The sequence below is a fragment of the Canis lupus genome, chromosome 19 (assembly GCF_048164855.1).
Source record: "Canis lupus baileyi chromosome 19, mCanLup2.hap1, whole genome shotgun sequence".
Lineage (NCBI taxonomy): Eukaryota > Metazoa > Chordata > Mammalia > Carnivora > Canidae > Canis > Canis lupus.
In genome coordinates, this window is record NC_132856.1 from 6,982,744 (window position 1) to 7,008,937 (window position 26,194).

The 26,194-nt window shown below is 36.6% G+C and overlaps 1 protein-coding gene and 1 non-coding gene across 6 annotated transcripts in view; one reads left to right on the forward strand and one right to left on the reverse strand.

Moving 5' to 3' along the window:
- Positions 1-26,194, forward strand: part of TMCC1 (transmembrane and coiled-coil domain family 1) — a 241,381-nt gene that overhangs the window by 152,706 nt on the left and 62,481 nt on the right. The gene's annotated exons all lie outside the window — the stretch shown is intronic.
- LOC140611490 (U4 spliceosomal RNA) lies at positions 332-469 on the reverse strand. The gene has a single exon (XR_012012644.1). It is a non-coding gene; the product is annotated as a U4 spliceosomal RNA (small nuclear RNA).

Here is a 26,194-nt window from a genome sequence, read left to right on the forward strand (position 1 = left end):
AAAAAGGGGGGCATTGAGTCAAACTTTTCCTTTTCTAGAATTCTAAAAATTTTAAAAACTGCAGTGATGACTATAAAGCCCTCGATCTTAATCTATTCAGGCTGTTAGACTGAGTGGCTTATAAACAGCAGAAATTTAGGAAGTCTAGGAAGTAAATCCAAGATCAGGGTGCTAGGAGATTTCAGTTTCTGGTGGGGACTTGCTTCTTCATAGACTAGCCATCTTCTCACTGTAACTTTACATAGTAGAATGGGCAGGGAAACTTTCTCTGTCCTTTTTTTGGTGATGCTTTTGTAAGGGCACTAATCCCATTCATGAGAATTCCATCCTCATGACCTAATCATCCCCCAAACATCCCACTTCCTAATACCAGCTCCTTGGGGGTTAAGATTTAACACATGAATTCTATTAGCAATAATCGCGCCTCGGATAAACCTCATTGGCTACGATACTGCCACTGCACAAAGCTTAACACATGAATTCTAGTGGGGATATATGCCTTCAGTCCACAGGACCTCTCCTACCCCTAATTTCTATTTTTATGAGTACAAATGTTATTTGCCAACAAATACTGGATCTTCTGCTGAAAAATACTAATATTAAAAGCATTTTTCTACTTTTTCTTTCCTCTATTTCTTTTCTTTCCTCTATTTCTTTTTCTTTTTTTTTTTTTTTAATTTTTATTTATTTATGATAGTCACACAGAGAGAGAGAGGCAGAGACACAGGCAGAGGGAGAAGCAGGTTCCATGCACCAGGAGCCTGACGTGGGATTCGATCCCGAGTCTTCAGATCGTGCCCTGGGCCAAAGACAGGCGCTAAACCGCTGCGCCACCCAGGGATCCCTCTTTCCTCTATTTCTTAGATTTTTAAAGACATAGCTGTTTTTCATAGTAGACTCCCAGCCATTTTCTCTTTCCCTCCAATCTGGATGCCCTTTATTTCTTTCTTTTTCTTTTCTTTATTGTATTACCTAAGACTTTTAGTATAGTGTTGAATAAGAATTGTGAGGGATCCCTGGGTGGCGCAGCGGTTTGGCGCCTGCCTTTGGCCCAGGGCGTGATCCTGGAGACCCGGGATCGAAACCCACGTCGGGCTCCCGGTACATGGAGCCTGCTTCTCCCTCTGCCTGTGTCTCTGCCTCTCTCTCTCTCACTGTGTGCCTATCATAAGTAAAAATAAAAAAATTTAAAAAATTAAAAATAAATAAAAATAAAAAAATAAAAATAAAAGAATTGTGAGAAAAGACATCCTTATTTTATTCTAGGTCTTAAGGGAAACCATTCGTTCTCTCACCATTAAGTAATGATGCCACCTGTCAGTTTTTCATAAATACTCCTCTCTAGTTTAAGGAAGTTTCTTCCTATTCTTAGTTTGCTGAGAGGTTTATCATGAATAGATATGAATTTTAATGAAAGCTTTTTCTTCATCTTTTGATATGACATCTGGTTTTTCTTATGCAGCCTATTAGTATGGTGAATTACATCAATTGATTTTCATGTGTTGAGCCAGCCTAGCATTCCTGGAATGGATCCCACTTATTTGTAATGTATTAATTATCTTTTTTATATATTGCTAGATTTAATTTGCTAAGTACTTTTGTATATATGTGTTGCTTTTTAAAAGTAAAAATGACTTTGAGAATGTTTCACTTTGATGTGGATTATAAAAAACAACTCCCTGAGAGATCACGATTTCTTTGTTACTGCCTTCCTAAAATCATTCTTTTTTTCATGTCATAATGTGAAAGATTGGCTTCATGTATTTAGGAAAATTGTACATTTTTAGGTAATCACTTGACAAAAAAACGTGAAAACTATTCCCTCTTCCAAGACATAATATTTGGCTACTAAATTTATAGTGTGTTTTAGGTGCCTTTTTCTTTTATTTCGTTTTTATTTTTTATTTTTTATTTCTTTTTTTGGTGCTTTTTACTTTTAAATTGATTTTTGTTTAACATAGGCATTTGGAATTTATTGTTTTAATGGGTTAGATTAGCTTTATTAGTATACCTTGTCAGCATTCACTGATGATTTCCAAATGGCTGAAGAATTGGGATATATTCCATCCAGAAAGGAAACTTTATAACTGTTCTGGGTTGGTTTTTGTCTTTGTTTTATTAAATCCTTTGCAGCAATATGTATAATGAATCACTGACAATTCTGTTGCTGTGAAAATGGGGATATTAATATAATGGCTGAATGGGTTTAACAACCCAACTCCAAGCATGAAGGAAAGAGATAGAGTAACATAACTCATAGGATCTTGCTGATATGATCATTCGTCCTTCCAGAATGCTACCTAGAGAACTGGCATAGTTTTATTGCTGATAGCTGGGTAATAGTGAGATTGCTACGTTGAGGGGTCAAGATTTTATAGTGTAAGCAGTCACTTCTGTCATTTGTGCAAACTTTTAAATTATGCATGTTAAGTAAATATCCTCCACTGCCCCTCTCCCATACAATTAGGTTTCAGAACAAGGGGTACTAAGGCCTCACCCTCCAAAGGATAAATAAAAGAAGACAGGCAGCTTGAATTTTACAGAGAATTCAACTTGAGTGTTGAAGATGGAAAATATATTACAATGTTTTGGATTTTTTTTTTTTACTACATCTTTTGTAAAAATTTAAAGTACTTAGGTCTATTTCCATAGAATAGCTTCTAAAAACATGTACACTCTGGTTGAAAGAGTATGAATATTATTAAAGACTGAGACGTATGAAAAGTCCTTCTTGTATCCAAGAGAAGACAGTCCTCTAGGCCAATGATGACATGTCCTAACTATACCTATTACAGGTCAGTGAAGCTGCCAGTTAGAACAGGTTGTTTATTTTCTAAAATGGTTCATCATAATGTAATACTTGTATCCTGGTGAAGAAGTACACCGCTTGATGGAGAGCCACTTAATATTTACAGGTCTGCTGCAAGATTCAAAACAAGCAACCTGTAGGTACTCAGAATATTTGAATTTTAGAATCATCCTATTAGAAAGCTGTGATGATCTTAGCAGGATTCAGTCTGTCCCTGTGTGTGTGTGTGTGTGTGTGTGTGTGTGTGTGTGTTTCTGGAACATTCATTTGCCTCATTGAGATAGAGTATTTGTTCTATGTACATATAAACTCAGAAAAACATCATATGTATCATATGTTCATGCTACATGTTAAATATCCCTCTCTTCCTACTGTCTTGTTTTATTACTCCAGAATGAAACTTTTACAGTGATAGTTAAAACAGCTTTGACAAAACAAATTCAGGGTTAATCTAAATTCCTTATGAGCTAAGATCAAGAACACAAAATTACTTTTCATATTAAAATATTTTGTCATTTTTCCTCTCTCAAACACTGAAGATACTTTTATTTCTTCCCTTTTAAGAGATCAAAACAAAACTGCAACCCATGTACCTGTCTTAAGGTGCCCAGAGATTGAAACCTTTTTTTTTCCTATTCTGCTTTCTGTATTCATAGGTGGCTAGACGGATTTTGTATTTAATGCCTATACTATGACTACAGTAGTTTATTGTCATCTTATTAATACCACTAACTATAAGTAGTAGACTGGCTCTTCTTTGGGAGTTTTTTTATATATAGCATCAGCACTTAAATTATTCATATTTGATACTTGAGAACCTCTTCCCAGAGGTCTTCTATCCTTGAACAGTTTTGCTAGATGCAGGAGATTTGCTTGATTTTTACTTATATTCTTTACCAGTTTTTTTTTTTTTTTTAACAAGTAGAGTAACCTTTTTTGGAGGGGGCAGCTTTTGATAAGAATTTCTCTAAACCTCAGTGTTCTTGTTGGCAAGGAACTCAGTGAGTTGTTGTAGAAATGTAAATTTGCTAGGCATACAAAGCACCTAGTAGAGGTCTTGATATATAGTACATATTTAGTAAGCAATAGCTGTTATAGTGATTTATGAAACATTATATGAAATTGTAACTAAAAGTTAACTTACTTCCTGGTTGGCACTTCTGTTTTTGTTTTTTTTTTTTTTTTAAACAAATCTCATTCATTTATCTGTGTGTAGGAGGAATGGGATAATGATGTGGCCATTTATTTTAATACAGTTTTGAGACAAATTTGACTTTGGGTTTGCCACAGTCTCTTTGCACTGGATCTCTAGGTAATATGGTCAAAATTTATTTAGGTGTATCTAATATGACCTGTTCATTGGCTTGGAGTGCCAAATAAGACTGTTTCCCTAAGTATTCAAAACAATAACAATTCCAGATTTCATCCCATGTGAGAATTGTTTAAAGTTCATTTTTCTTCACATCCTCTTCCCAGATGCTCCCAAGGACTTTCCAGACTTCAGTCTAAAGGTTGCTTCCTAATATTTATAAGAGAAAAGAATGTTCCAGCCACTGCAAGGGTTGGATGGGGGTGGGGATGATACTGCAGTGCATCTGAGCCTAGGAAATAGGTATGGAGAAGGGGGAGGTGATCTATCCAGATAAAAGGTGTCAGAGCCTAAGTAGGGTGAACAGTGCATCTGTGATGGGGTGATGGAGCTTAGTACAGGGTGTCGAACCCAAAAGGGATGAGGAGGGTGCCCACACCAGGGAGAAGAAGTGGCTATAGAGGTATGAGATGGGTTACATAGAGAAGGGTAGGGGCTTAATAAAATAAGTAAATATGCTGAGAATAGTGGAAGCCAGATTTTTCACTGTAAGAGGAAAGAGTTCCAAATTTGGAAAGGAAGAAGACTATGAACCTTGTGGTATTGGATTGGAATATTGTGGTTATTTCAGATTTTTTAAATTTAAAAATAATGAAATAAACAATTATAAATTAAAATGTAGCTTAAAGACAAAAGTATTTCACTTTATAATTGGGACCAAATATTATTTGGTCCTATATAAATTCAATTTTAGGAATCTTTTTGCAGCGAACATTAATGGAGCATGTGTTTCAGAATTAAACTTAAGTTTTAGGTTAGGCCCTTCATATGTGTGGAATTAATTTATTGAGTTCCTTTTTTGTGCCTAAAAGAAAAAGCTCTGGTACCTTAATGCATTTTATTCACACAACATATATAGTAAAGTAAAGATTATTCCTGTTATTCTATGAGGAAACAGACTCAGATTAAAACACTTGCCCAAGGTTACAAAGGAAGAGGCCCAGTAAGAAAGAAGTAGGTATGCTTCCTACCCTTTGTTCCATGACCGTTCTCTCCAAACGCCTGCCGTGTACCGGGCATTGCACAGGGTGCTGGTGATGTAATGTTGGACACAAGAGACTCTGCCTTCTGTTACCCTCTCTCTCAAAAAGAAGAGTGAGGGAAACAAGTGTACAGAATAATAAAACTAGTGTGCCTTGCTCTAACTTTAAAACTAGTGAGAATGTATTTATTTCAGATAGTCCCTACATTCATTCATTTTCTCTTGTAAGATTGCTAGCAATACTTTATTGAGTTTCCTTAGCTTCCCAATATCCTTATGGAAAAACACATATTATACGAATTCACAAATGAGAATATGTATGATTGACTTATTATCATTGAGTCTATGAGTGGGATCAATTTGGTATCCAATTTTCTAATACTTGATATTACACAGTCATCATCAGTCTCCATATTACAAAAAATTAAAAGTTCTTCAAACTACATGGATATATATGAAATTTTCTCTAAGAATACTTAATTTCTTTTTCTCCCTTTCAGGGATTTAAAAAATAGACAAAAAGAAGAGAGTCAGCAGTATCTCTCTCCTTTGGTAGCAAGGACATGCTTTGTGTAACTGAAATGTTTCTCAAGAAAGAGACTAAAACCCTTGGGGTCCAGAATGTCTGGCAATGCTGCCCTTGAGGCTACATACCACAGCTGTAGACGTACAGGGTTTCCCATCAGGGCATTTGCTCTGAAGGGGAGGATTCTTGTGGAAACAACTAGGCTTAGAGAAATGTGAAGCTGCTCTTGGCAGAAGTTAAGCTGTGGAGTGAAGTGTTCTGCTTTAGCACTCTGGCTGGGATGCTGTTGGTGTTATTCGGATTATGAGCCCACAAGAAAGGTGTGCAGTTCGTGTAGGACATGACAACAAAATGTTTTGTAATCTCATCATACAAGCCAAAGAGAAGAGTGAGTTTCAAAAAACATAAATGCATAAATGCATATTTTAAACTGTTGGGAAATTTTTCTCTCTTTTTTTGGTACTCTCCAATGAAAGAATTTTACTAGTAGATTGTGTAGTGCCTGTAGCAGTGGTAGCTGGTGCCTTGAAATTTGGTTAATTAAACTAGCTTAATTTGGTTTAGCACATGACAAGTGCATATTTTCTAAGAAATTTTATCTTCTTCATTTTTTGTATGATAATGGAGAAGTCTCTTGAAATTCTTGCTATATTCTAAATGATTTTCTAAAACTATCATGAAAGTAATTAAAAGATGGGGCACCTGGGGGGCTTAGTTGGTTGGGTGTCCGACTCTCCCTTTCAGCTGGGGTCATGACCTCAGGGTCGTGGAATGTGCCCCACATTGGGTTTCATCCTCAGCATAGAGTCTGCTTGAGTTGTTTAGCTCTCCTTCTTCCCTCTCTGCTTCTCTCTCTCTCTCAAATAAATAAATAAATAAATAAATAAATAAATAAATAAAATCTTTGTTTTAAAAAGTAGTTAATAGCACAGATAGGCTTTATATGCTAAAAAACCTAGGTTCAGATCCCTTGTCCATTACTTGTTTATTACCTTGAAAAAGTTTCTTATCCTCTCAGCTTCATCTTTGAGTTGGAGGTAGTAGTAGTAATAATTTCCTCCTAGAGCTGTTATGAGGATTATATTGAATACATATAAAACTCTATATGTGGTAATATATTGATTACATAATAAATATTTGATAAATGGAAACATGGGTAACGATATAAGGAAGGAGATATATACATGCTATTTTTATTTTCTTTAGAAAGTATTGGAGGGATCTTTGGGTGGCGCAGCGGTTTGGCGCCTGCCTTTGGCCCAGGGCGCGATCCTGGAGACCCGGGATCGAATCCCACGTCGGGCTCCTCGTGCATGGAGCCTGCTTCTCCCTCTGCCTGTGTCTCTGCCTCTCTCTCTCTCTGTGTGTGTGACTATCATAAATAAAAAAAAAAAAAAGAAAGAAAGTATTGGAGATAAATCTCTCAAATTAAAAATATTTTATTTTCAAAAAATTTTTTTTTATTTTCTAAAAACTCTCCACAACAAATCAGCCCTCTTTGCATTCTCCCACATCTTCCCCTGAAATTGCTACAAGAGTCCTCTTAGGCCAGATGCCTACTTGTTACCAGCGTTAAAGTTATGAGGTGAAGTTGTAAGATTTATATATCAACAATGTAAAGACTCATTTTGCATTTAACATGGTACATGGAAGACAATATTAGTCAATCTAGGAAGTTGGATTATTTATAAGAAACTCTTTTAGAGTCATATTCTTTGATGTCACTAGAATTAAAGAGGCTTTTCACTGTGAACAGGTTCATCAGATGCTGTTATGACAGTAATTGTTCTTTAAAACACATGCAATATGGCAGTTCAAACCTATCAAAACACACTGGCTTTGATTTGTATTTTATGAAACAGTAAAGATATATTTTTTTAATTTGAATTGGAATGTAATAAATAGCAACCAGATTATGTGTTTTTAAGTTTTTCTTAGAGTTTAGAAACTGAACTTGAGAATGCTTCTCACAACTTCAATTATCTATATTTTTGAAGCTGTGAGCCAAGGTGTTTTCTTTAGTAAGACAGGGCATTTTGCAGACAGATTAACCTGTTTGCCAGTTTTTTACACTGAAACATACATATAATTAATTTCCTTGGTCTGAAAAATACAGTGAATCTTTTTAACTAATTTGGTGCCCATTCAGAGGATCTGGCTCAGAACAAGTATTTTATTATTCATTCATGAAATACTGTGAGAGTTGGGAAAAGGAAGAGAATCTCCACAAAGGGAATGCACAGTTTAACTGTGCAGTTGAGCATTTAAGAACACATGATCTTGGATACAGAGACATAGCTGGGCATTCCAGGGTAAGAGTACAGGAGCCAGTACCCAGAGATGGTACCATGTGAGTATTATATGTAGTTCACAAGCCATCCGGTCCTGTTGAGCTCCTGTCACAATGTGGTCAAAAGACATCAGAACAAAAATGAACCCAACAAGGTAGCTACTTTCCTTTAGGATAAGTAGAATAAAATGAAGTATCTCCCTTGGGATTGGTTTGTCATTTAAAGTAGGTCAGGTTATGAGAATATCAGAGATCAGTTGAATAGCAAAAGTAAGCAGTGGTTTACTCTGACCCTTAATTTTCTCAGCTTTAAAAATGAAGCCAATAAATAACTAGAATGCAGGTTATTTTGCAGATTAATTGAAGTAATGTATATGAATAGCATAGCACATAAAAAGGTCACTATTCTCCTAGTGATTTTGATAGTAGTAGTTGTAATGAAAATAGTAATACATTGTTTATGTGAAGAAATGTTTCTTCATCCAAAGACTCCATGGTACGTTGCAGCATAACCTAGCTTTTAAGTATTTCTAATACTGGTATCATTGACACATACTATACTACCCAGTGTCATTTGTGTAATGGACTACCATTTTGTCTTCTGGTTTTATTATTTAATATTTTGTCTGAATATTTTATATAAATATACAGGGGAGTAGCTGCTTAATCCACAGATTTACTATAGCAGATACCATGGAGTACAAGTGACACTTTCCTACAGAAGTCTTTTATTAGAATGTTTAATTCCTTCCTTATTGCCTTGTTCCAGCACCCCCTAGAATTCTTAACTGCTCATTAAGCTCAAATTTATATATAGTACAAAAAGATCTTTCTCAGTTGATTCAGCCAAGAATTTTTATCATAAGAGGCTTCAGAGATGAGGACGTTGGGCCATAGTGAGACTTTTCTGCACAGGTAATTGGTGCCAAAACCACGATTCAATCTATATTTTCTTCTCTTCCTTGCCTAGGGCTTTCTTTAAGATCTGTCATTCTGTCTTTAATCAAGTGCATCTGTGTAGTAAACCTATATGGATCATAAGAGTTGGTGTGGCTGATGAGAGAACCAAATCCTGTTAGAAATATTTCGTAGAGGAGTGATTTTTAAAGGTTTAATACTTTTAAATAAATATAACAAATTTTAACAGCTTCTTAAAATATACTTCATATACCATACAATTCACACGTTGAAGTTGCACAATTGCATGACTTTTACAACTTTTACAACTTTTGCAACTGTTACCACAATCAATTTTAGAACATTTTTATTACTCCGGAAAGAAAGCATATACATCTTAGCCATTGCTGCCTAATCTCTCCATTCACCCCAGCCCTAAGTAACCACTAATCTAGATTCTACCTCTGTAGATTTGCATAGACACTTTATTTTAAAGGGATTCATTCAATAAGTGGTCCTTTGTGACTAGCTTCTTTCATTTAGCACACTGTTCTCAAGATTCATCTATGCTGTAATATAGATGGGTATTCATTGCCGAGTAATATTCCAGTGTGTGTGTGTGTGTGTGTGTGTGTGTGTGTGTGTGTGTGTATCAATATAACACACTTGGTCATTTGAGTTGTGTCTACTTTTTTGATTTTATGAATAATGATGAATATTAATGTTATAAATATCTACATACAAATTTTGTGTAGACATATGTCTTCATTTCTATTGGATATATATTCTGAGGAGTGGAATTGCTAGATCATATAACTCTATATTTAATCATTTGAAGAACTGCCAGACTGTTTACCAAAGGTACTGCATCATTTTACATTCCCATCAGCAGTCTATGAGAGTTCTAGTTTCAACACGTTCTCACCAACTCTTGTTATTATCTTCTTTATTATAGCCATCCTAGTGGGTATGAAATGGTACCTTATTTGGGGTTTGATTTGTATTTACCTAATGGCTAATGATGCTTATTGACTGTGTATCTTCTTTTGAGAATTATCTATTCAGGTCCATTGTATATTTTTAATTAGGTTTTCTTTTGAATACTGAGTTGTCATAGTTCTTTATATATTCTGTGTACAAGTCTCTAATATGATTTGCAATTTTTTTTCTCATTCTCTGGTTGTCTTTTCACTTTCTTAGTGGTGCCCTTTGAAGCACAAAAGTTTCTAATCTTGACTGTTTTCTTAATATATTTTTTCTTTTGATCCTTATGATTTCAGTGTCATATCTAAGAAATCATTAACTGGGTCACTAAGATTTACACCCATGTGTTCTTGTAAGAGTTTTATAGTTTTAGCTTTTACATTTAGATCTTTGATTCATTTTGAGTTAGTTTTATATATGGTACGAAGAAGGATCTAGCTTCATATTTTTGCATGTTGATAGTCACTTGTCCCAGTACCATTTGTTAAAAAGACTATTCTTTTCTCCTTTGAATTGTCTTGGCAAAGAAATGGTTCTTTTTTTTTTTTTTTTAAGATTTTATTTATTTATTTATTCATGAGACACAGAGAAAGGCAGAGACATAGGGAGGAGGAGAAGCAGGCTCCCTGTGGGGAGCCCAGTATGGGACTGGATCCCAGGACTGTGGGATCACAACCTGAGCCAAAAACAGACACTCAACCACTGAGCCACCCAGGTGCCCCCAAAGAAATGATTCTTAAGCATTGCTTTTAAACGACAGATAAATAGCACAAATGAAAGCATTCTAATTTGGCTTCTAGGTAAATTATGTGAAGAGTGTGAGGTCAGGGTATTTACATCACAGAGTCATTTGCCTGTGGCTGACAGTTAGAAACCTTAAGTAATAGATGAGACCTCTGCCAAAAAGTTTGAGTATGAAATTAGAGAGTAAAGTTACAGTGTTGATCAAGAAATGACCTCAAGGTCTCAGGGTGCCTGGCTGGCTCAGTTGGTGGAGTGTGTGGCTCTTGATCTCAGGGTTGTAGGTTCAAGCCCCACATTGGGTATGGAGACTACTAAAAAAAGAAGAAAAAAAAGGGGAAAAAATGACCTGATGGTCTCAACCTCTTCTGTTGAAATAAGTCATGAAATATTTAGTTATTAGGATGAATGTATAGAGAAACTTTGAAAAAAGTTTAAGTTGGAAAAACTGTAAATTTATAAAATAAAGATAGCCAATATGGCGAAAATAAAAGTGGTTAAAACAGCATGAGAAATAGAATTTATAATTTTATTTTCTCCAAATGAATGTAGAAGTAGAGGCCACTAACTGAATGGCAAAATAGTGAAAAGAATGTTAGTAAGAGTCAGAATTCCTTGGTGCTAATCCTCACCTGCACTCGGTATGTAACCTTGAAAAGTCACTTAACCTTCAGAATGATAGCTGACATTTAAGGCCCTGCCATATTCAGGATTTTGTGTAAACCTCAACCTTTTTTGTAAAATGGAGATGATGTCAAATTAATTACTTTGATTGGGCAGCCTGGATGGCTCAGCGGTTTAGCACTGCCTTCAGCCCCAGGGCCTGATCCTGGAGACCGGGGATCGAGTCCCACATGGAGCCCTGCGTGGAGCCTGCTTCTCCCTCTGCCTGTGTCTCTGTCGCGCTCTCTCTCTCTCTGTGTGTATCTCATGAATAAATAATAAAATCTTTAAAAAAATTAATTTGAAAACTTTTGTAAAGAGCCATATTCATAGAAAGGATTATAATACTTGAAATTTGGATATTATTCAGTGTGGTAGTAGTAGCAGCAGCTGGATAGTATGTGTGTTTGTACTCAGAACAGTTCTGCAAGATGTACTGTATTCTTTTTTTTTTTAATTTTTTTTTTAATTTATTTATGATAGTCACAGAGAGAGAGAGAGAGAGAGAGAGAGGCAGAGACATAGGCAGAGGGAGAAGCAGGCTCCATGCACCGGGAGCCCGATGTGGGATTCGATCCCGGGTCTCCAGGATCGCGCCCTGGGCCAAAGGCAGGCGCTAAACCGCTGCGCCACCCAGGGATCCCAAGATGTACTGTATTCTTAACTTGGTAATGAAGAAACTGATGTTTAGTGGTTATGAAAGTTGTACACTTAATCAGTAAGTAAAGGGGCGCCTGGGTGGCTCAGTCAGTTAAGCGTCTCTGCCTTCAGCTTGGGTCATGATCCCAGAGTCCTGGGATTGAGCCCCGTATTGGGCCTGCTCAGTGGGGAGTCTGCTTCTCCCTCTCGCACTCCCACTCCTCCCCTGCTGTGTGCTCGCTCTGTCAAATAAATAAATAAAATCTTTTTTTTAAGTGATCAGTAAGTGGAACAGTGACTCTAATCTATGATTTCTTCATACTACCTTGACTTCACCTTGAAAGATTGTAGATCCTGGTGGGTGGAGGAAGGGAACCTGATACTCTTTGATGAAGTTGAGCTGTTGGAGATGTCATCACCTGGCACAAGGGGAGCAAAGGACTTTGAACTCTAATGAAACTAAACGTATGATTGTTACCTTTAGTTTGCCTCTCTCTTATGTAGTGTTTAAGGGCAAGGAATCTGAAATTAGGCTGCTTAGATTTCCAGCATCTTTCCTCTTTTCATTACTTTATGCAACAAGGTGATGCCAGACTTTTTACCCCTTATGAACACAAGGCACTGAACCTGTTTGGTGTTGTGCAGGGAAACAGAATCAGGGAAGAAAATTTTTAAGTTATTAATCCACGGAGGTTATGAACTTATTGCCAGACCACTTGCCAGGAGTAGGGTAGCACCAGTGAGATTTAAATTATTAGACAGGTAAGGTATAATTCCAAAGGGGTGATGAGTCCTGAATTAGGTGATCTCAGAGGCAAGGTGGAACAGTGCCGTATGTTAATAAGGTCAAAGGTTATATTCCATATGATTAATCTGTAAATCCCAGAAGAGCTAGATGTTATAAAGCACAGTCAAATGTTTATCCAGAGACAAAGGGAAGACAGAACACCAACCAGTGAAGTAATGAAGTCAAGATGGAAAGAAATGGTAAGTACAAGAGACCAGAATAGTACTACAACTTATAGAGATGGATGGACTTTGCTTTAAACCGTGAGGAGGGTATTTCTTAGAATTAATTCTCCTGGGACGCTTGGGTGGCTTAGTGGTTGAGTGTCTGCCTTCTGCTCAGGGCGTGATCCTAGAGACCCGGGATCAAGTCCTACATCGGGCTCCCCACAGGGAGCCTGCTTCTCCCTCTGCCTGTGTCTCTGCCTCTCTCTGTGTGTCTCTCATGAATAAATAAATTAAATATTTTTAAAAAAAGAATTCATTCTCCTATTCATATCCTTTGAAGACTCTTCTCACTGACCAATAAAATGCCTGTGGATATTCTCCAGATGTTGTGGAACTAAGCACTTTTAAGTGCTCTATGGCTCTAATTTCTCCACCCCTTGCACGCTTCTTATCCTCCCCATGGTTGAGTTGAGAAACATTATTTGGGAATATAAGACAGACCAAAAAGAGTACAAGGAAAGAGCAGAACAATTTTTTGTTTCTTGATTTATCCCATGCCATTATCTTCTTGATGACAAGTACAAAGTTCAAGCTTTAGTTGTTATCCTACTGCTACTAAATTATCAAGCAGTAGACCTGCTACTCTTTGATGAAGTTGAGCTGTTGGAGATGTCATCAGCTGGCACAAGGGGAGCAAAGGACTTTGAACTCTAATTATGATTTGCAAACTTTGGATTTCTGCATAGAAATTCATGATGATTGTGACTATGAGAGTATATCTGAGGTAGAAATATGGACAGGAAAGACAGCTAATACATACTGAGCTCATGTTCTCTTTGAGGCAGTCTGAAGCACTTGAAGATGAAATAAGAGTATCAGAGATCACCCAAACCTGAGTTGTTTTTATTTATACTGCTTTGCATCTTAGAAATGACAGAGAAAGAAAAAAAAAAAAGAAATGACAGAGCTGGAATTCTGAAGAAAAGACAGTTGAGTTGAGAAACATTATTTTTAGCAAAAACTGATGCCATGTGCTAATTTTGCCATCATGTGTGCATTTAATAAATGGTGGAGAGTAGGAAAAGAAGAAACTAAACGTATGATTGTTAAATTTAGTTTGCCTCTCTCTTATGTAGTGTTTAAGGGCAAGGAATCTGAAATTAGACTGCTTAGATTTCCAGCATCTTTCCTCTTTTCATTACTTTATGCAACAAGGTGATGCCAGACTTTTTACCCCTTATGAACACAAGGCACTGAACCTGTTTGGTGTTGTGCAGGGAAGCAGAATCAGGGGAAAAAAAATTTTAAGTTGTTAATCCACGAGGTTATAAATTTATTGCCAGACCACTTGCCAATGAGCTCAGCCTTGTAGTATATGCTGAACAACGTCTGTAAAAAACTCAGGTTAGATCCTTGATATTTGGCAGCAATATGCTCACGGAGATGCCACACATGTCTCTTAGAATATCCTAGCCTTTTTCCAGTATCAAGTCAGATTACTAGGAAGCTGCAGTCCTGAAATTATAGAAACTCATTCACTGAGCTATGATTTTACACTTGATCTTAGCCAACAGGCCAAGAAACCGTGAACTATAATTTTATAATAAGTCCTTGATTTTTGTTGCAGATGGATATCAGAATCATATACAAAGAATGCTTTTCCATTTTTTGTAGAAATCATTGTTAAAAATTTTGTTAGTTTTGCTTATATAAAAGTCCACATGCATATTTCTCCTGCAATTAAGTGTACTGATAAATTCTTAGGTGCTTTTATAATAGCTAATAAAAAAGTACAGTGTAGGGATCCCTGGGTGGCGCAGCGGTTTGGCGCCTGCCTTTGGCCCAGGGCGCGATCCTGGAGACCCGGGATCGAATCCCACGTCGGGCTCCCGGTGCATGGAGCCTGCTTCTCCCTCTGCCTGTGTCTCTGCCTCTCTCTCTCTCACTGTGTGCCTATCATAAATAAATAAAAAATTAAAAAAAAAAATTTAAAAAAAAAAAAAAAAAAAAGTACAGTGTATTTCCATCTTTGCCAGAAAATTCATAGGTATTCAATTGCAGTAACTAGCCTTAGTTTATGTTTCTAATTCATTTATCTTTCTCCCTGTCCTCTAATGTATTTGTTGTTCTTTAGTTATAATTTTTATTGAGTTTATAAAAAATGCATAAATTTTACAAGTCATCTCAAATTTTTTTTGGACGTAAGGTAGTTTTTGAACTAGTAATTGATATTACAACAGAATGGTATAATAATATATAGAGATCCACTCCAGGCCTCAGTATTCTTAATTAATGTAGTACCTGAGCAGGGATGTGCGTTTTGAAAACCAACAAAACAAATGTGAAAATTAAAATTTCTTTCTTTTGAAAAAGAAGTACTGTTGTGAAGTTGATTTGTTTTATTGTTTGTTTGTTTGTTTGTTTGTTTTTTGTTTTTTCGGTTTTTTGTTTTCCTGCCCTAGGATTTATGAATCATAGACCAATGGTTTCTAACCTATGGGCTTAGAACCTTGATGACAATGGAACTGTTGTGAGTAGTCCAGATGTCCAATGTGTATTTTTCAAAAAGTGTTATTAAAACTGTAATTTCTGGGGTACCTGGGTGGCACAGTCAGTTAAGCATCTGATCTCACAACTCTGAGATTTCTATTTCACCCATTCCTCCACTAGCCTCCCATCTCGTAACCACCAGTCTATTCTCTATAGTTAAGAGTCTGTTTTTTTGTTATCTCTTTTTTCTTTGTTCCTTTGGAATGAAATCATATCTTTCTCTTACTTCACTTAGGAAGTTTGTTAATTTTTTAATCTTTTAGTATCACCAGATATTGGATGATATTAGGAAATGAAGGTAATTTTAGTAGGCATGATAATGGTATTGAAGTTATTTAGTCATATGGCCTTTAAATTTTGTATAGAGATGCTGAAATATTTTGGTGTAGAATATCATATGTAATTTAGTTTAAGTGGGTTAGCTGTGTGTGTGTGTGTGTGTGTGTGTGTGTGTGTGTGTGTGTGTAAAGACAAAGCGAATATGGTAGAAAATTAACAGTTGTTAAATCTAGGTGGTGGATATATGGCTCTTCATTATAACATTCTATTTTATATATATATATATATATATTTGAAATTTTTTGTAACTGAAAATAAAGAGAGAAAGACTGCCCAGACCTCAAAAGAATGGTTATCATATAGAGAACAAACTGATGGTTACTGGAGGAGGGGTCGGGGGGAAGTGGGTTAAGGAAGTCATGGGCATTAAGGAGGGCATTTGTCGTGATGAGCCCTGGATGTTATATGTAAGTGATGAATCACCAAAGTCTACACCTGAAACTAATATTGGACTGTATGTTAACTAGCTGGAATTTAAATAAAAACTTGGATGGAAAAAAATAAAAGCATATAGCAAAAGCCATGTGTTTCACTCCTAGGGAAAAAAAAAATTAAAAAAAAAAAAGAAGACGACTTATCAGTACTTGGACCAACTTTCACTTTTTAAAGGAGGAAAAATTTATCACAGTGATTGAACCACCTAGACGTATTTTTGCCCAATATTATACTACTAGCATAAGGGGATATGTAACTAAAGTGTGACAACTGTGTGCTGAAATAACTGCTGCAGTCTTTTCTATCGTAACTGACTACAGCATAGCATTCTGACAGGCTTCGTAGGGGTTAATAGACATACCCTGCTAGTTATAGATGCAGAGGAGCCATTAGAATAGATATTTTGGCATTTGTGTTAGTAGGTACTAAGTGAATGCAGTGATTCTGGAACTTGTTACCTGTCCTCACTTCCTTGTAAGAGATCTGCAGCCTCAGCTAGATGACCTAGCAGATTTCTGGGTCATTTATAAGCTTAGAAAGATACATTCCCTACTCCCTTCCCTACCAAGTCATATTAGAGCTAGCAATAGAGAGTATAAAGTGAGTAAAACTCCTGTTGCTGCTCTGGCTGAAGTATACCACTTTTGAATTCTATAGGCAAGAGCAAATCTTCTGGCCCTGCTCAGTCTAGCTTTACTCTTCCCAGAGGCTCCAGAAGCACCCCCAGGTAGTAGACCAGCTTCTATCAGTTACCATCTTTTGAGTAGAATCACTACCAGACTACACATGTGCTATATAACCTGCTCTACTGTATTGTGGCAGAAGATGGCTGGGGAAAGCAGAGACCATAGACAGCTCAGCTCTCAGAATATTGACTGATGGGATCCTTACTTAAGATGTAACAGAAGCTAGTCTGGTCATCATCTTTCTTACACATGGTCACATCTGCTTGCTCTCATTTTCATAGTTTTGAAATGTACTTCTTAAACCTTCATAGCCCCTGGTTCTCTTAGCTATCTTTTTGTTTTTGTTTTTTTTAAGAGAGAGAGAGAGAGAGTAGTGGGTGCATGCTCATGCAAATAGGGGGGTGGTGGGAAGGTTGCAGAGGGAGAGGGAAGAGGGAGAGAGAGAATCTTAAGCAAGCTTCAGGCCCAGCACAGAGCCCAGCATGGGGCTCAGTCTCATGACCTGAGCTGAAATCAAGAGTCAGATGCTTAATCAACTGAACCACCCACATGCTCCTCTCTTAGCCTTCTTAAACACAATTTTTATTGTATATGTGTGTATTTGGTTTATGTACTGTCAAAATATTATTTTTTCACCAAACATGTGAGTCTTCATGTAACTAGTTACACAGCAATGTAACTGGTATATATGTTTTCATAATTTTTTCTTTTTTGCTTGTCATAAATATTTCAAACAAACAAAAGTAAAGAGAATAACATAATAAATATCCAAGGACCATTATTGAGCTTTTTTAAACTTCTGATTTTGCTGTGTTTACTTCAAATTAAGTTTAATTTGTGCATACCATTCCTCAATCCATCCCCCTTCTTTGAAGATAACTATTCTGATTCGTATTTTCCATGGACATATGTTTGTGTATTTTCATTGCATATGCATTATTCATAAATAATGCACAGTATTCTATAATTTCTCTTTTCACTCTGTCATCCTTTTGAGATTTACTCACATTTATGCATACAGTGCTGTTCTATTTAATTGTTGTACAGTATTCTGTTGGTGAATATGCCACAATTTAGATTGATTCTTCTGTTAATAGATATTAAAAGTGTTTCCAGTATTTCATTGCTTTCATAAACAAGTGCTACAATGAATATTCTTCAAAATGTCTCCCTGTACACATGTACAAGAGAGTTTCTCATATACATATATATATAAATATATATATAAATATATATATATATATATATATATATATACTCGCATACCTAGAAATGGGATTACTGGGTTGTGTAATATATTCATGTTTAATATAAGTAGATATAGCCAAAATGCTATCCAGGTGACTGTACCAATTTAAACTCCCTTCAACAGTGTTTGAAAGTTCCCATTACTCCATATCTTTACAAACACTCGAAATTTTTGCCTTTGTGGGTATGAAATGGTATCTGTACAGCTAGTTTCTTCATAGTGATATGCTTATGTTAGGCAAAGCTTATGAAAAGACAGTGGAGCTCACTGACATCCTGGATTTTTCCCTTAGGAAATATCATTGCTTGATTATGCAGTTTAGTAGGCTATTCTGAATGAAATGCTGCTTGCTGGTAAAATACTTGTTTTCAAGAGCATAAAAAACCTCTTAGGAATTCTATACAAGAATAACTTTGAGGGAAAGAATTTCTTTTATAAGGCGTTTTCACTTTCCAAATTTATACTTGTCATTCCAATTTCCTCCCATGATTCTCTTAGCTCTTCTGACCGATGATCAGCAAAGGCATGAAAGAATGAGTGTCAAGACCTTTATTGACAAATCACATCTGACAGCAGAATAAACCCACTTCTACTAAGTAACAAGTGTTCACAGTTTTCATTGCTATCATTTTGATTACTCCAGTAAAGAAACTGAATCTATTTCTTAGGAACCAAATTAAGAAAGCTTAGAATATTCCACTACCTGATAATTATCTGGTGACTTTTCTAGAGAAAATGTATAAAAAATGTGTTATATCATGTGCATTGCACTTAAATGATTTGTTCTTGATTTGGATTGTGTTCCAGTTATCTGTTGCTATGTAAGAAACCACCTCAAAACTTAGTAGCTTAAGATTCTAGTTCTGGGTAAGATGGAGCAGGTACACTTCACCGAGTCTCCCCCACTGAATGCAGTTTTAAAAATCTCACATGGAGCAGCTATTTGAGAATTCTGAAAGGTAGATTAGGAAAGGAAAACAGATCTTGAAGTACTACAGAACTAGAGTCAAATTCAGATTTCTCCCATTCTAGTATCCTCAGGCCTGAATCCAGTACAGCCTAAAACACAGAAGTGGGCATCAATGTTAATAGAACTCCAGGAGAAACTATTAGTTCTGGTGCAGGGAATAAGAAAGTAATATTCTAATGCCCAAAGAAAGTACAGAAACCTTCCGTTATCCTTTTTTTTTTCTCTTCTTTCCTCTCTTGTACCGTGAACCTCAAGCCGTTCTGTGATAGCAGCAGATTGGGGTCTGGCAGGAGCATAAAGCCCTGAGGGCAGGGAATCTTTCTGATCAGTGGAGCTTTTGTCCCAAAAGGTAGAATGACCCCATTTGCTTTTTTTTTTTTTTCTCTCCTTCAGCTGCTTGGCTCCAGACACAGGCATTATGGAAGTTATGTGACAGTGAAGTAAATAAAGCCCAAGCTTTCTGGTTATGTGGCAGGAAAGGGGAACCCTCATGAACCAGGAAACACTGGGGAGATTTTGAAAGGGAAAAGCTTGGGAAATAAACTCTTTAAGTTTTATTATGAGCTCCTGGGCTTAATCATGTGCTATATATGTAGAAATTCAACCCCAAACAACATGTCTACTCTCTGAAAAATGAACTATGAGTTAGACCACTGCTTAGGTACCAGATTGGCAAAAGGGTGGTACACATATGGGACAGATCCAAATAGCACTGCAGAGACTTTGAAAACTTAACTGAATTGAAACCACAATCCACAGAAGGCTAGTCAGAAACTATGGCCTGAAGAAAACTGGGTTGATTGCCTACTAAAAGAAAAATACCAGTATTCTCCATAGGATTTTAAGATGACCTAGAATCTTATAATAATGTCCAAACAGTCCAGGATACAATAAAAAATTCCTTGGCATTTAAAAAAAATAAGAAAATCAAATCACCTGGAAAAAGTCAGTCAAAAATGCCAATGCCAAAAAAAAAAAAAAACAGACATAGTGCTATTCAACAAAAACTCTAAAACAGCAATTATAAAAATGTTCCGGCAAGTAAGGGCAAACGTTCTTGAACAGAAAGATACAAAGTCTCACCAAAGAAATAAAAGAGGTGGGATCCCTGGGTGGCGCAGCGGTTTAGCGCCTGCCTTTGGCCCAGAGCGCGATCCTGGAGACCTGGGATCGAATCCCACATCGGGCTCCCGGTGCATGGAGCCTGCTTCTCCCTCTGCCTGTGTCTCTGCCTCTCTCTCTCTCACTGTGTGCCTATCATAAATAAAAAAAAAAAAAAAAAAAAAAAAACTCCCAAATTTGGCAAATAACCTAAACCTAGAGATTCAAGATTTAAACCTATAGATTCAGGAAATCCTAAAAAGGATAAAGACAGAGAAACCAAAACCTGAGCACATGAAAACTACAACTATCATGACTCCAAAACTGAAGACAAAAAATCTTGAAAGCAGAGAAAAATGATGTAGTGCTTACAGGGAAACAACTATTCAAATGACTACAGGTTTCTTGCCAGAAATCTTGGATGATAGAAAGAAGTAGAATTACATTTTTTTAAAGATTTTATTTATTCATTCATCAGAGAGAGAGAGAGAGAGGTAGAGACACAGTCAGAGGGAGGAAACGGGCTCCATGCAGGGAGCCCAACTTGGGACTCGATCCTTGGTCTCCAAGATCACACCCTGGGCTGAACACGGCACTAAACCGCTGAGCCATCTGGGCTGCCCTAGAATTACATTTTAAAGTGCTGGTGGCAGGGGTATTAACTTAGGGTTTTATGTCTCACAAAAGTATCCCTCAAAGATGAGGGTAAAACAAAGACTTTCTCGAAGGAAGAAAAACTAAAAGAATTTGCAGCTACTAGATCCTGCTGTAAAAGGATTGCTAAGGGAAGTTAAGACAAAAGGAAACTTGGAACTTTAAGAATGAAGGAATAGCAACAGAAATGGTTAATATCTTGTTAATATTTATACTTCTCCTCTTGAATTCATCAACTAACAATAGAAAGCAAAGAATTATAACATTACATTTCAATATGGATGTATATTACATAAGAAGAGAGGATAAAAGAACCTAAAGTGGTGTTAATGATAAAGTTTGTACTTTCACTTGAACTGGTAAAATATTGATTCTAAGTAGTCTGTGAAAAGTTACACATGTATATTGTGATCCCTAGCGCAATCACAAAAAAAAAAAAAATCTGACCCCCCGAAAATGTAGTAAAGAACACAATAGACTGAAATAAAGTACTAAAAAACTGAATCCAAAAGAGGGCAGGAAGGGAGAAAAAAAATTGATTGAAAACAGAACAGACAGAAAGTAAATAATAAAATGGGAGACATGAGGCATCTTGTTGGCTCAGTGGTTGAGTGTCTGCCTTTGGCTCAGGTTGTGATCCAGGGTCCTGGGAGCCTGCTTCTCCCTCTGCCTATGTCTCTGCCTATGTCTCTGCCTCCCTCTCTGTGTTTCTTATGAATAAATAAATAAATAATTTTTAAAATAAAATAAATAAAATGGGAGACCTGAATTCAAATATATCAACAATTTACATTAAATGTAAATGATATAAACATGCCAATTAAATGACAGCTTATCAGAGTAGATGTTTTTAAAGATTTATTCATTTATTTTAGAGAGCATGAGTAGGGGCAGAGGCAGAAGAAGAGAGAGAGAGGAAATCTCAAGCAGATTTTACACTGAGTGTAGAGCCTGATGCTGGGCTCAGTCCCATGACCCTGATATCATGACCTCAGCCAAAACCAAGAGTCGACAGCCCAACACTAAATGCTTATATTAGAAAAAAAGAAAGATATCAAATCAACAACCTAAGCAGCAACATTAACAAACTAGAAGTGTAAAAATAATAAACCCAAAGCAAGCAGAAGGAAGGAGATAATAAAAATAAGAACAGAAACCAATGAATTTTAAAACAAAGAAACAATAGAGCAAAACAGTGAAAACTGATCAGCATGGAGGTTTTAACCTGCTCTATTTCTGACCTGGGCTGGTTCACCCCTCCTTAGGCAACCTGGTGGGCCCCTGCTCCCAGGAGGTCGCCATATTGATGCCAAACTTAGTGCAGACACCCGATTGGCATAGCGCAGTACAGCCCAGAACTCCTGGACTCAAGTGATCCTCCTGCCTCAGCCTCCCAAGTAGCTGGGACTACAAGGTGTGCGCCACCACAGTGGAAAGGAAAAGCTGGTTCATAGAGAGAATTAATAAAATTGATAAATCTCTAGCAAGATGATAATGGAAGATACAAAGTACTAATATCCAGAATGAAAAAGGGGATATCATATAAACCCACAGACATCAGAAATTTTATTTTTTATTTTTTTTAAAAAGATGTATTTATTTATTTATTTATTTATTTATTTATTTATTTATTTATTTATTTATGATAGACATAGAGAGCGAGGCAGAGACACAGGAGGAGGGAGAAGCAGGCTCCATGCCGGGAGCCCGATGCAGGACTCGATCCCGGGACTCCAGGATCGCGCCCTGGGCCAAAGGCAGGCGCTAAACCGCTGAGCCACCCAGGGATCCCCCATCAGAAATTTTAAAAAGAACTACTATACATAACTCCAAACACATAAATCAGCAACTTGATGAAGGAGACCAAATTTTCAGTGAACTACCAAAACTCACCTAAGTTGAAAAGATAGCTTGAGTAGTTCTATGACTATTAAAGAGATGAAATTTGTAGTTCAAAACATTCTGAAAAAAGAAATCACATAGAGTCACTGGTAAATTCTACCACACATTATAGAAATATACCAACTCTTTGTGATTTCTTACAGAAAATAAAAGAAGTAAACTCCCATTTTATGAGGTCAACATTACTTTGATATCAAAACCAGACAAAAGCTGTACAGAAAAACAAAACATCAGACCAATATTCCTCATAAATATAGATGAGAAAATGCTCCACAGAGTACTAACAAATTGAACATAGCACTATATGTAAAGAATAATATACCATGAGCAAGTGTAGTTTGTATCAGGAATGCAATAGTAGTTCAGTATTTGAAAATCAAATGATATAATTCATAATATTAACAACCCAAAGAATCAAAACCATATATCAGTTGATACAGGAAAAGCATTTGACAAAACTTAACAGCCATTCATTATTTAAAACTCTCAGCAAACTAGGAGTAGAAGGAAATTTCTTCAACTGATAACAGACATCTAACAAAAAAATTTTTTAACTGCACTAACTTCATACTTAATGGTATAAGCCTGAACCTTTTCATTTTAAGATTGGGAAGAAGGCAAGAATGTCTTCTCTGACCACTCTGTTTAACATTCTACTTGAAATGCTAGCCAGTACAATAAGGCAAGAAAAAGAAATAAAAGACATATAGATGGAAAAGGAAGAAATAAAATTGCCTCTACTTGCAGTTAAATGACTGCCTACATAGAAAATTCCAAAGAATCCAGAAGAAACTCCCTATACCTAATAGATGAGTTTACTAAGATTTAGCTAAAGATACAGTGCCAACTCACACAAAACAATTGAGCTTTTATATACTTGACCGAACAATTGGGGGGAAGGATTTACTATTTATAAAAGCAAGAGAAAAATACTTAAGTATAAAAATCATACTAGGGATCCCTGGGTGGCGCAGCGGTTTGGCGCCTGCCTTTGGCCCAGGGCGCGATCATGGAGACCCCGGATCGAATCCCACGTCGGGCTCCCGGTGCATGGAGCCTGCTTCTCCCTCTGCCTGTGTCTCTGCCTCTCTCTCTCTCTGTGACTATCATAAATAAATAAATAAATAAAATTAAAAAAAAAAAAAGATAAAATGACCAGTTGGTCACAGTATTAAAAAAAAAAAAATCATACTATAGGATCTGTATGCTGAAATTATAAAACACTGATGAAAGAAATTAAAGATATATTAAAAAAATACAGAGGGATGCCTGGGTGGCTCAGTGGTTAAGCATCTGCCTTTGGCTCAGGTCATGATCCTGGTGTCCCGAGATCGAGTCCCGCATTGGGCTCCCTGCAGGGAGCCTGCTTCTGCCTCTGCCTGTGTCTCTACCTCTTTCTATGTGTCTCTCATGAATAAATAAAATCTTTAAAAAAATATAGAGATATATTCAGGGATTGGAAGACTCTACAGCTTAAAAATGTCATTTCTCTCCAGTTCCATAGATTAATACAATTCCAGTTAAAAAAAAAAAAATCTCAGCAAGATTTTTTTTGTAATTGTAGACAAGCTATTCTCAAACTTATATGGAAAGGCAGAGGAACTAGAATCACCAAACCAATTTTTCAAAAGAAGGATAAAGATGAGTGAAATATCCTACTCAGTTTCAAGACTTATCATAAAGTTACAGTAATCAGAATGGCAAACAGATAGATACATAGATTGCTGGAACAGAATAGAAAATCCAAAAATAGAACCACATAAATATTTCTTAATTCATTTTTCATTAAAATGCAAAGATAATGGAAAATGGATAGTGGTTTTTTTTTAAGATTTTGGACAAAAAAAAGATTTTGGACAAATTTGATATCCATATGCAAAAATATGAACCTCTACCTAGATCTCACAGTTTATACAAAAATGAACATCAAATAGATCTGAAATCTATCCTAAAACATAAAACTTTCAGAGAAATACATAGAAAATCTTTATCTGGGATGAGGCAAAATGTTCTTAGGTATGACACCTTAAGCACAATTCAGAACATTACAAAGGAATGATAAAAAGGAATTCATTAAATTTTAAACTTTTTTAATGATGAGAGGTGCACCTGTGTGACACAGTTGGTTAAGTGTCTGCCTTCAGCTCAGGTCATGATCCTAGGGTCCTGGGATTGAATCCTGCATCAGGCTTCCTGCTCTGTGGGGAGTCTGCTTCTCCTTCAGTCTCCCCACCACCACCACCACCACCACCACCACCACTCACGCTTGTGCTCACTTGCTTTCTCTCTTGCAAAAATAAAACAAATAAAATCTTTTTAAAAATTTAATCATGGGGATCCCTGGGTGGCGCAGTGGTTTAGCGCCTGCCTTTGGCCCAGGGCGCGATCCTGGAGACCTGGAAATGAATCCCACGTCGGGCTCCCGGTGCATGGAGCCTGCTTCTCCCTCTGCCTGTGTCTCTGCCTCTCTCTCTCTCACTGTGTGCCTATCATAAATAAATAAAATTTTTAAAAAAATTAATCATGAAGGGGAATCCCTGGGTGGCTCAGCGGTTCAGCGTCTGCCTTTGGCCCGGGGCGTGATTCTGGAGTCCCGGGATCAGGTCCCACGTCAGGCTCCTGCATGGAGCCTGCTTCTCCCTCTGCCTGTGTCTCTGCCTCTCTCTCTCTCTCTCTCTCTCTCTCAGGAATAAATAAATAAAATCTTTAAAAAAAATTAATCATGGAAAACACTATGAAGAGAATAAGAAGGCATGCTACATACAGCCTGGGAGAAAATTTTGCAAATCACATATCTGACAAAAGCCAGATACTAAAAATATATTTTTAAAACTGTCAAAACTGGCTGGGTAAAAACCCATTTGAAAAATGGTTGAATTTGAATGTCTTAAATAGTCTATTTATCAAAGGGGATATATAGTGATAAATAAACACATGAAAAATATTTAGCGGGGATCCCTGGATGGCTCAGCAGGCTTGGCTTATTTTTTTGTATAAAAAAAAAAATACAGAGGGATACCTGGGTGGCTCAGTGGTTGAGCATCTGCCTTTGGCCCGGGGTGTGATCCTGGAGTCCTGGGATCGAGTCCTGTGTTGGGCTCCCTGCATGGAGCCTGCTTCTCCCTCTGCCTATGTCTCTGCCTCTCTGTGTGTGTCTCTAATGAATAAATAAATAAAATCTTTAAAAACAAAAGAAAGAAAAATATTTAGCATTATTAACCACTAAGGAAATGGAAATTAAAATCACGATATTACTAATCTAATGGTGCAAATAAAACCTGACCATTTCAGATACTGACAAGGATACAGACAACCCTATGCATTGTTCATAGGGAAAGAAATTGGTACAACTACTCTGGAAAACAGTTGGATGATTTTCTTTTTAAGTTAAATATACACTTCACATGTGACCCAACCTTCCCAGATTTTTAACCTATAGAAATTAAAACTTAAA